This window comes from Gossypium hirsutum, chromosome D07 (assembly GCF_007990345.1).
Source record: "Gossypium hirsutum isolate 1008001.06 chromosome D07, Gossypium_hirsutum_v2.1, whole genome shotgun sequence".
NCBI lineage: Eukaryota > Viridiplantae > Streptophyta > Magnoliopsida > Malvales > Malvaceae > Gossypium > Gossypium hirsutum.
This window is the reverse complement of record NC_053443.1, coordinates 44,640,399-44,653,091: the sequence shown is the minus strand read 5'-3', so window position 1 is coordinate 44,653,091 and position 12,693 is coordinate 44,640,399. Positions and strand designations below refer to the sequence as shown.

The window sequence follows — 12,693 nt, the reverse complement described above, 5'->3', positions numbered from 1 at the left end:
ACATGTTGTGTTAATGGAAGAATAAAATAAGAAGCATGGGCAATAAACTAATAAGAAATTGAAGGAAGAAAACAAAGAGAAAAAATGTGTTCATCATTCTCATGCATGACCAAAAAAAAAGAAGAGAAAAGCTCTCATGTTGTTCTTGGCCGAATAGGAGAAAGAAAAAGAAGGAAAAAGAGCTTTGAGGAAATCGACTATGGTGGTTTGATAGACTAAGGTATGTTTGATGATGTTCCATGAGATGCATGCATGTTTTAGTAGTTAGCTTGAGTTCTAAATAGCCCATGGTTCAAATCTTTACTATGTCATGGAGATGATATTCGGCCAAGGTGGATTGGTGTTGATATCATTTGCATGTTAAAAGTGAAGCTTTGTAATGGTGCATGTGAAGGTGGATAGATGATTCTTGAATCTTCTTTTTAGCAGTTTTGAGTGAGACATTAAGTTCTTTGTTTAGCCATGACCAAAAATTGAAATGGTATGGTGTTGTGAAGCAATCGGCCCCAACATAGACATGTATGTTCGGCCACATGAATAAGTACATAAATTATGTGTATGTTCGGCCATAGGTAGCCTATTGATGGCTTTTGCTTGACTTAGAAAATTCGGCTAAGGGGAAATATTAGCTAGTATGTTGAATTCGATTCGTGATTTCGTACATATATGACTCTAGTGTCTAATGTATATATGGGCTAAGCACCTTGAGCTTCTCTTTTGATGTTTGAATGAATTGTATTAAATTGCTTGATGTGATTAAAAATGCGTATGACCATTGTGTATTTGAGCTAAAAGGTGGCCATATGACCTATCAAACTCCTTGTCATATTCGGCCATAAGCTAGCAAAATGAGACTTTAATGAGTTAAATTTGTTTGAATTAAGCTCAAGAGCAAAGGGGAACTAAATCCGATAAAGGGAAGGAAAAAGTGGTCGAATAGCCGTCGAAACCGTTCGACAACATCCGAGGTAAGTTCTTGAGTAATAGAGCTTAAATTATGATTTGATTAGATAATGTTTAAAGCAAATCAAAATCATGCTCCTTGTGTGTGGCTATTGAGCCGAAATTGCAAGAGTGATAAGTGTCTTGTGTTTGAGTTTTGCTAATGAAAATGAAATACGAATGTGTCATGATTTATTGTTAAATGTGCATGGTTATTCGAATGATGTCCGGGCTAAGTCCCGAAGGCTTTGTGCTAAGTGACCATATCCGGAGTAAGATCCGAAGGCATTTGCGCGAGATACTAATTCCGGGCTAAGCCCGAAGGCATTGGTGCGAGTTACTAAATCCGGGTTCAGTCCCGAAGGCATTTGTGTGAGTTACTAAATCCGGGTTAAGTCCCAAAGGCATTTGTGCGAGTTATTATAATCGGGCTATGTCCCGAAGGCATTTGAACGAGTAGCTATATCCGGTTAAATTCCGAAGGTACGTGATTTGGGAATGAATGATCTTGCTGTAAAAATTTCAGTTAATACGCTTGAAACATCCCAACATTGAGGTATGTTTCGTATGTGCTTTGAATTAGTTGAGCCCTTACAAATAAGTATTCGCTCAGTTGATAAATGAGCTACCGGCCTTTGGCTAAGTTGATCTTTGTGTATGAATAAAAGGGTTGGTAATGTGAAGTAAGTATGATATTGAAAATTTGTGCATATGAAATTATCCGTTTAGCTACATGAATGCTATACTTTGGTTGTGTCTAAATTCTTTGCTCAAAACTTACTAAGCATTTAATGCTTACTCCGTTTCTTTGATTCTCTGATTTATAGATTTTGGTTCTTCAGCTATCGGACTCGGGATTTTGAAGTCGAAGTCGCTCACACTATCAAAGCCCCCTTTTGGTACAATTTTGGTTGAACTTCGAAATGGCATGTATAGGACTACCCTTTTTGTTGTGGGTCATGGACCCTTTGGATTTGTATAATTTTGCATAGCCATGCGAAAATGGCTTATATATGTTTGAGCATAATGTTATAATCATTTGGTATGGATATGCTTAACTAGGATTGGCCATGGGAATGGTTAATCACTATCATAATTTGTGCTATTTATGCTAAAAGGGCTAGTTGAATCATGGAAACTATGAAATAGGTAAAGTCTACCTTAAAGGCAGATGCTGACAGCAGCAGTGATGTAGATTTGGAAAATCACTAAAAATAGTAGGAATGGAATTAAATAGTGAATAAATTATTCAAACGAACCTTGATGAATCTATTTTCATAGGAAAGTAACCAAACATTCATATGAACAGTATATTATGAGATGCTAAAGTTTTCGTGAGACAGGGCCAGAACGGTTTCTGGATTCCCTGTTCCGACTTTGGAAATTCATTATAAATTAACCAGAGATAATTATAAGTCATGCCATATATGAATAGATTCCTTTTTGAGTCTAGTTTCTATAGAAACAAACGGCATCAGTATTTAATCCCTGTACATGGAGATATCCAAGTCGTAATACGCAAAGGTCAGTGTAGTCAATCCCTGTAACAGGGGAGACTTTGACTAATAAACTGTACTAATTGGCATGACCAAAAATTCTAGAAAAAAATTTGTAGATGCATATATGAGTCTAGTTTCAGGGAAAAATCACGAAACTGATTTTCGAGTTGTGAAACTCAAGATATGTTTTTTAAGGTGACAGTGACGCAGTTAGCCAGCTTGCCTGGAAAATTTTAAAATGGATTGTGCAAAGAAGTGATTGAAGTCTGCAAACCCCTCGTGTCCGACTCCGGCGACGGACTCGGGTACGGGGTGTTACAAAATTGGTCCACCAAGTTTTGCTTTATGAGGGAGATGGATTAGCAAGTGGACCATAATATTGAAGAACGAAGGTGGAAAGATCTTTTCCATGTTGCATAAAGTCAAGGCAGTTCTATCTTGTACTTTCTCAAGTTCTTCAACAATCAAAACTTTTCCAAAAATAGCTTTCATTATATTAGATAGTTCAATTATACAAGACGTCACCTTTTTTCACATACGACAGTGTAAAGCAACTGGTAGTAAATCTTGCATCAAGATGTGGTAATCAGGTGATTTTAGGTAATATAGTCTTTGATCTTTAAGACTCACACATCGAGATATATTTGATGCATACGCATCTGAGACCTTTATATCCTTCAACATCGTTTAGAATACTTCTTTTTCTTTCTTCGACATTTCAAAAATAGAAGACAATAACCAAGATTTTCCATTCAAAAGTAATTGGGGATAAACATCACATAAATTCCCATGTCAACTAGATCAAGTCGACTCTTAAGATTGTCTTTCGATTTTCTATCGACATTGAGAATTGTCCCGGTGATGTTCTCGTAAAATTCTTTTCAATATGCATGACATCAAGATTGTGTCGTAAAATGTGATGCTCCCAATAAGACAACTTAAAAAAGTACTTCTTTATTTGCACAAGTCTGCCTCAATAGGATCATCCTCTTCATAATATTTATCATCACTCTGCCGGTCAACATCGCCAACATATGCCTCCCTCGGTCTTTTCTTTATTTGCGTGTTGGGTGGTTGATTCATCTTTCTATAATTGAAACTTATATCTTTTAACACGAACAAGATTCAGGATCCAATGATCTGCTCAAGAGCTTCTCTGAACTCTTCAGTACCATCAAATAGAGTCCCCTCAAATCTAAATATATGATTTCCATCTAGTTACCGACGATGACTCATGTTAACCCCAAACCCGACCTGGACGTTATGGCTGAATCTGGCAATGTCACATGGTAGTGTGTTTTAAAACCATAGCTTGTGTTGGAAAACCGTAACTTTGCTATATACATTTTTCGTTTACAGTTCTTTCATTATTATTTATTCATTCTAATATCATGATAATATTCGAAAGCTTCCAAAACATTTAATCTATGTGGAAGCTTTTTAAAACAGATTGCGTAATCGTGAGTATTTTGTTAAAACCTTTGGTTCTGTTGAAAAATCGAGTTTTCTTAAAACTAGTAGTTATAAATTGAAAATTCCAAATTTAAGAAAAATCCTTAAAGGCTATATTTATAATAAAATTCCCAAATAAAATTTAAAATCATATTTACATACAAAAAACAGACAAATAAGGTTGTGTGGCAACCGCTGAGTCCTCCACAGCACCGATCCACCCAAGCCTAGGGATTCTTGTACAGATAAATCAGAAGGGTGAGTTTACAAAAACTCAGTGCGTAATCCCCATATAGCACAAGCAGACAAAATGCAGTCACAGTCAGGGCTTAATCCCTTTCAGTACCAGATTCAGTTTCAGTTAGGGCCTTAGCCCAATTTAGTACAGAAGTAGTCATGCATTAGATCAGTACAGTAACACAAATACTGTCACAAAATTCTACCTAGCCAGCATCTACGCACCATTTTTGTCCAACCCTACACTCCATGTGGGATATAATCAACCCACCCATCCCTACACTCCAAAAAGTATCAAATGTAGCACTAAACAATGGTTTGCAGCTGAGCTGCCAGTAAATTAGGCCTGAGACCTTTCAGTACACTTCCTCTGAACAATACCAACCCCCAACCCAATGCAATGCAATATACAAATATCACATGCTATAAATAATATCATGGATGTAAACCGGCATACAATATCAAATCATTAGGACATCATCATGCTTAATCATATTAGTCATACAGTCATTTCAGTCAATTAGGGGTCTAGGTAAGCTTACCGACCCTATAGTAGGTCCACAATCGAATAATTTTGTGCTTTGCCATTCTTTTTCTCCTTAACTTCTTTCCATTTGATATTGTATCGTCCCTTGATTAACTGCGATCGTTCGGTAAGTACTCATCCTTTTGACGTTGTTTCTCTCCAAAAACTCTACCGATTCTCCTTTGGGATTTCTTCTCTCTTTTGCCAAAAACCTACTCTTCTTTTTCCATTTTTCTTTCGATTTTGCTTTCATTTTGACTGTAATTGCACTTTTATTCCTTATTTTGGTGTTTCGTGGACAATTTTGGTAAGTGATTTTATGTAGCTAGTAGTTGAGAATGTTAAGTTTCTGACTAAGGGTTATTCTGTTGTTTGGGCAGCATCTTTTTACTTGGATCGAGACTCTTCTGGTACTACCTTGTAAGCAAACCAATTTGAAGCGTTCGGGGTAAGTTTCAATCTCTCAATAGTTGAGTAACCCGATCGGGTTGGTTTTAATTCATCAGGTAAGTGATTGACTGAGTAAAATTTTAGTCAATTATAGGTTCGGGATTGCTTGGAGTTGCTTTTGCGTCAAAAGCATTACAGGTGTGTAACGACAACACTATAAACGAAAATCGACAAAAAGTGAAAAAGTGAGGCTGTCGAAGCCACACGGTCGTGCAATTGACGAGGCTGGCCATGTGTGATACACAAGCCAGACCCAATTGGATCGTGTAGGCCACATGGACGTGTAGGCTCGCACGGGTGAATCACTCGGGCGTGTGGAATTTTTGGGCCAAGCTGTGTGAGCTACAGGACCAAGGCCAATTTAAGCCATGTGGGCCACATGGGCGTACGGGCCTATACGGGCGAACATCATAGGTTTGTAGGCCCATTTTCACTGTTTAATTGCTAAGGTTGCACCAGTCGCCCGATTCGATTGTTGACCTACTATAGGATCGGTAAACTTACCTAGACCCAAAATTGACTAAAATGGTTGTATGACTAATATGATTAAGTATGATGATGTCCCAATGATTTGATACTGTATGCAGGTATACATGCATGATATTATGTATAGCATGTCATATTTGTATAATGCATTGCATTGGGTTGGGGTTGGTATTGTTTGGAGGAAGTGTACTGAAAAGACTCGTGCCTAATTTACTGGCAGCTCAGCTAGAAACCATTGTTTAGTGCCACATTCGGTACTTTTTGGAGTGTAGGGATGGGTGGGTTGATTATATCCCCACATGGAGTGTAGGGCTGGACGAAGATTGTGTGTAGAAGCTGGCTGGGTAGGATTTTGTGACAGTATTTACGTTACTGTACTGATTACTGTTACTGTAATGGGTCAAGGCCCTAATGCATACTGCTTCTGTATTGAATTAGGCTAAGGCCCTAACTGAAGCTGAATTTGGTACTGAAAGGGCTTAAGCGCAGACTGTGACTGCATTTTGTCTGCTTGCTCTATATGGGGATTACATACTGAGTTTTCGTAAACTTACCCTTCTGATTTATCTGTACAGGTAATCCCTAGTCTTGGGTGAATCAGTGCGGCAGAGGATTCAGCGGTGGCCACACAACCTTATTTGTCTCTGTTTCATACTTAATTATGATTTTATATTTTATTTGGGAATTTTATTGGAAATATGGCTTCTAAGGATTTTTCATAAATTTGAGATTTTCAATTTATAACTACTAGTTTTAGGAAAACTCGAGTTTTCAAAAGAACCAAACGTTTTAACAAAATACTCACGATTACACAATCTGTTTTAAAAATTTTCTGCATAAATTAAACGTGTTAGAAGCTTTCAAATGATTAATTAACACGATATTAGAATTAATAAATAATAATGAAAGAACTCTAAATGAAAAATGTATTTAGAAAAGTTACAGTTTTCTAACACAAGCTACGATTTTGAAACACATTACCATGTGACATCGCCAGATTCGGCCATAACGTCCAGGCCGGGTTTGGGGTGTTACATTTAGTGCAATTAGAGCCAGGTTGCAAAACTCAATTCTGGATATGGGTTTTTAAGACGTGACTTTGAGAAATAATTATTAAATGTTTTTACTAAAAGTGTGGTACACCGAGTCTCCAATAGCGATCCAGTAAGTTTTCTAAAACTATGAATTATTTAAACTGAAACTAAAACTGTCTTGGATAGTATATCCTGAAACTGCTACAGGTAGAATATACTGAGACTACTATAGATAGACTATACTGAAAACACTTAAAATAGTGTATACTGATACTATAGTAAAACTGATAGACATTGATTGACACTACGATGTACGAAATAAACTTTACACTTATGATACTGTTTTCATAAAACATCTGTTAATAAACACTAGAACTGTAAACTGATGCATAAAACTATTAATTCATATAAAACACAATTAGGCAATGAGAATCAGAGGTACTCGTGGACGAGGTACAAGAGGCTGTGGGAGAGGCCATAGAGGTGCTCGAGTTGGGTCTTTGTCATTTGGCAGTCTACCAAATTTGGATACTAGTGAGACACCAGCTTCACCTGTGACTGAGACTGGGTCTTATGATTGAGCAGCTGGGGACGACGCACTGTCCTAGGCCATATTGAGGATTTTAGAGAGGGTCGCTGGGACCAGTACTAGAGCTGAAGGCAACGGGTCAGTTACAAAACAGCTCTGGTCTAACAAAGCTAAGCTTTTCAGGGATATTGCTGGAGTTGCCCCTAATGTGGCTAAGTACTGGATAGAGGCCAAAGAGAGGATTATGGGCAATTTGTACTACACTGCTGAACAAAAATTAAAGGGTGTTGTATTGCTGCTATGTGATGAGGCGTATCAGTGGTGACTCACTGTTAAGGAAGGCACTCAGCCCGATCGACTGACCTAGAAGTTCTTTAAGACTGCTTTCCAGGGGAAGTATGTGGGGGCCAATTATGTGGATGGCCGTAGGAGGAAGTTCCTAAATTTGACTTAGAGAGATAAATCGGTGGCCGAGTATGAGGCCGAATTTCTAAGATTGTACCGCCATGCGAGGGGTATGGTGGCGACTGAGTACAAGCGATGTGTTCGCTTCAAGGATGGCCTCAAGGATTATCTGAGGGTTTTTATAGCTCCACAAAGGGAATGAGACTTTGCGGCACTGGTTGATAAGGCAAAGATCATCGAAGAAGTGAAGTGCACTGAGCGCCAGAACCGAGAGAGAGGTAGGAGCATGTGGGATTTAGAGCCCTCGAGTTCCATTCAGAGGCCTAAGAAAAAGGTCAGAGTTGATGGGACGATCAGAGTAGGGCTCCTATTACTACTATTGGACAACTGCCATGTACTGATTGTGGTAGACGCCATCAGGGCGAGTGCTGGAAAAGAACTGGGGCTTGTTTGAGGTGCGGTTCATTAGAGCATCGTATTAGAAAGTGTCCGTGGAGGTCTAATCCGATGCAAGGTTTGGGTACCAATATTGCACCTCTACCAAGAACAGTTCAGCAACCACCGAGAGGCCATAAACAGACCAGAGGTGGTAATGGGTTGGGCCGTGGTCAGAAAGCACCGGGTAGAGGTGCTGGTCATACTGAGGTGAGGCAGTCGGCTCTAGTTTATGTTGTACATCACCGAGAGGATAGAGATGCTTCACAAGTTATCACGGGTATATTTTTTATTTATAATGTATATTATACTGCACTGATAGATATAGGATCCACTCACTCCTATATAGCTTGTACTGTGACTGAGAACTTGGGTATCTTGGTTGAGAGCACTGCAAGTGAGGTGATTGTAGTGAGTCCGCTAGGACAACCAATAAAGGTAAATAAGTTGTTTAGAGACGTTCCTTTAGAGGTTCAAGGGGTTATTTTTTTTGGCTGATCTAATAGAACCGCCTTTCGGAGAGTTTGATCTGATACTGGGAATAGACTGGTTGGTTAAGCACCGAGTGAGCTTAGATTGTGCCACAAAAAGAGTTGTACTGGGAACTAAGGAGGACAGTGAGGTAGTCATAACTAAGGAACGTCAGAACTATTTATCAATTGTGATTTCTGCATTGAGGGAAAAAAAGTTGGTTGATAAGGGATGTGAGGCGTATATGGCCTACTTCAGTGTTTCAGATTCTGGGGGTTCTTTGGCTAAGGATATCAGGATGGTTAAGGACTTTTCGGACATTTTTCTGGAAGAGCTACTTGGGTTACCTCTGAATCGTGAAGTAGATTTTAGGATTGAGCTCCTTCCTGGTACAACTCTGGAGTCCATCGCTCCCTATAGAATGGCACCGAAAGAGCTTGTGGAGCTTAAGGCTCAGATTGAAGAGTTACTAGATCGTGGGTTCATCCTCCCTAGTGTGTCTTCGTGGGGAGCACTAGTTCTGTTCGTGAAAAAGAATGATGGATCCATGCGTATGTGTATTGACTATCGACAATTGAACAAGTTGATAATCAAGAATAAGTATCCCTTATCGAGGATAGATGATCTATTTGACCAGTTTCGAGGGGCTTCGATTTTCTCCAAGATTGACCTCCGATCAGGATATCATCAGTTGAGGGTTAAGGAGACTGATGTATACATGATAGCATTTAGGACTCGATACAGTCATTATCAGTTCCTAGTGATGCCATTTGGACTGACGAATGCACCAGCATCTTTCTTGGATTTGATGAACTCACTATTCCAGCTCTATCTGAATCAGTTCATGGTGGTATTTTTTGACGACATACTAGTGTACTCGAAGACTGAGGATGAGCACGATGAACACCTAAGAGTGGTTCTGCAGTTCTTACGAGAGAAACAACTGTACACCAAATTTAGTAAATGTGAGTTCTAGTTACTAGGAGTAACATTTTGGGCCATGTGGTTTCTGCTGAGGGGATTAGGGTTGATCCTCGAAAGATTGAGGTGGTGTTGGATTAGAAAAGCCTAAGACTGTATATGTGATTCGTAGTTTTCTGGGACTGGCAGGGTATTATCGACGATTTGTAGAGGGTTTTTCACTGATTGCAGCACCCTTGACTCAGCTGCTACGTAAGGGTGTGTCATTTAACTAGACTGATGCGCGCAAGAGAGCTTTGAGAAGCTCAAAACTATATTGACTGAGGCCCCTATTTTGATACAGCCAAAGTATGGAAAAAAGTTTACTATTTACAGGGATACATCACATGTCAGTTTAGGATGTGTATTGATGCAAGAGAGTAGGGTGGTAGTGTATGCGTCTCGTCAGCTTAAGACTCATGAGGCAAATTATTCGACACATAACCTAGAGTTGGCCTCAGTGGTGTTCGCATTGAAAATCTGGAGGCATTACCTATATGGTGAAAAGTGTAACATCTACACGGATCACAAGAGCCTTAAGTATCTTCTCACTCAGAAGGAATTGAATCTTAGGTAGCGTAAATGGATTGAGTTGCTTAAGAACTACGACTATACGATTGAATACCACCCTGGTAAGGCTAATGTGGTGGCCAATCCACTGAGTTGTAGGGCTGTGACTGATCTGAGGGTGATGTTTGCTCGACATAGTTTATTTGATGATGGTAGTCTGTTGGCCGAACTCCAAGTTAAACTGAAGTGGATAGAGTAGATTAAGGGTAAACAGTTGGAGGACGAGTCTTTGGACTGAATAGCGAAGGGGTACTCTGTTTTCGTGGGAGAATTTGTGTACCGAATGTTACTGAATTGAGGTAGTCGATACTATGAGAGGCGCATAGTAGCTTTATGCTATGCATCTTGGCGGGAATAAGATGTACCGAGACCTTTGTGAGTTATACTGGTGGCCAGGTCTTAAGCATGAGGTTACAGAATTTGTGGGTAAATGTCTGACATGCCAGCAAGTCAAGGCTGAGCATCAGTTACCTTCGGGGTTGTTACAGCCAGTTAAGATTCCACTTTGGAAGTGGGAAAGGTGCAACACGAGGACTTCCCAAGAGGTCACCCATCCTAATACTACTCTCGCCCAAGCCCACTTAACTGCGGAGTTCTGATGGTATCTGGGGCATTAATGCTGGTAGAGCAGGTGACTATGGACTTCGTCAGTGGTTTACCCCTCACGCCCACTAAGAAAGATTTTGTATGGGTCATCATGGATCGATTGACCAAGTCCACCCATTTCATACCGGTTCCAACTGACTACTCGTTACAGAAGCTGGCTAAACTATATGTGTCTAAGTTAGTGAGACTGCATGGGGTACCGATTTTGATCATATCTGATAGGGATTCTCGCTTCATGTCTCGATTCTAGAAGAAGCTACATGAAGCTCTAGGTACAAGGTTGAACTTTAGTACTGCGTTCTATCCTCAAACAGATGGTTAATCTGAGAGGGTGATTCAGATACTGGAGGATATGTTGAGGAGCTGTGTCATTGACTTCTGAGGCAGTTGGGAGGATTACCTGTCTCTAGCAGAGTTTGCTTATAACAACAGCTATCAGTCTAGCATTCAGATGGCACCATACGAGGCATTATATGCTCGTAGGTGTCGCACACCTTCATGTTGGACTAAGTTGGGCGAGCAACATGTTCTGAGCTCTGAACTAGTTTCTGATACCAAGGATAAAGTTAGATTGATTCGAGACTGATTGAAAGCAGTGTTCAATAGACAGAAGTCTTATGCAAACCTGAAACATTGTGAGATCAAGTTTTCAATGGGAGACTTTGTTTTTCTTAACGTCTCCCCATGGAAGAAAGTACTAAGATTTGATCGCAAGGGAAAGTTGAGCCTTAGGTTTATTGCACCCTATCATATACTAAACGAGTAGGACCAGTTGCTTATCAGTTGAAGCTACCCCCAGAGTTGGGTCGTACTCATGACGTGTTTCACGTCTCTATGTTGAGCCGCTATCGCTCTGGTCCTACTCATATTGTCCTTGTTAAGGAGATTGAGGTTAGGCCAGACTTGAACTTTGAGGAGGAGCCTGCCCGGATTCTAGATCGTGATGTAAACGTTCTAAGAGGAAGTTTATCCCTTTGGTGAAGGTTATATGGCATAATCATAGATCTAAGGAGGCCACGTGGAAGCCTGAGGATGTGATGTGTGAGCAGTATCCTCATCTATTCTGATCAGGTAAAATTTTGAGGTCAGAATTTTCTTTTAATAGGTAGAGTTGTAACGCCCCAAAGTTTGTATATTTGTTTACGTGTATTTATGACACAACTATGTATCTGCTTCAGTGGTTAAGTGCTTTAGGTGTGTGTGAAAGGTCTTAAGTTCAAGCCTTGTATTGGGAAAATTTTTGTATTTTTCTGAATAAAGCCCTATCACTAGTTAGTAGATTTATAATTAAATTTTGGTATAATATGTCAGAATGGGCCTAATGGTCTGGTGGTTAAATGGAGAGCAAAGGAGCAGAAGGTCTGAAGTTCGATTCCCTATTTGTGCAAATGGGATTTATTTTACTGCTTGTGCCATGTGGATGTTTTGGTTTAGTCGAAATGCCGAAGTGTTTGAGTGGAATTTAAATTTGGTAGTTGAGAGGAAGTGGTGGACAATTTTGGGAGGTGTTAGAGTAATTTGGGGAGAAAATAAGGGATGGAGGAGTTTCAAATTATCCCAATCGGGTAGTGGAAGTTTGATGGAGTGAATTTAGGAGGGAATTAAGGGATTTTGGGGTTATCGGGATTCTTATTAAATAATTTTGTCCATATCTTTTTTCCCTTTTCTTTTTCCCAAAAATCAAATATTTGGTTTTATCTTCTCCACTTGTCCCTTTTGCTGTCCTTTTCCTTGTCCATTGCTTTTCCTTGCTACCAAAATTCATGTGCTCTCCCATTCTTTTTCTCCTCAACTTCTTTACATTCGGTCTCGTGTCGTCCCTTGATTAACTACGATCGTTCAGTAAGTACTCATCTTTTTGACGTTGTTTCTCTCCAAAAACTCTGTCAATTCTCCTTTGGGATTTGTTCTCTCTTTTGCCAAGCCTACCCTTCTCTTCCCATTTTTCTTTCGATTCTGCTTTCATTTCGACTGCAATTGCACTTTTGTTCCTTATTTTCGCATTTCCTAGACAACTTCGGTAAGTGATTTTATGTGGTTAGTAGTTGAGAATGTTAAGTTTCTGACTAAGGGATATTCTGTTGTTTGGGC

At 39.6% G+C, this 12,693-nt stretch overlaps 1 pseudogene; it reads right to left on the bottom strand.

Annotated features, from left to right (window-relative positions):
• Positions 1 to 10,513: 10,513 nt before the first annotated feature.
• Positions 10,514 to 10,629, bottom strand: LOC121219612 (uncharacterized; annotated as a pseudogene).
• Positions 10,630 to 12,693: the final 2,064 nt, after the last annotated feature.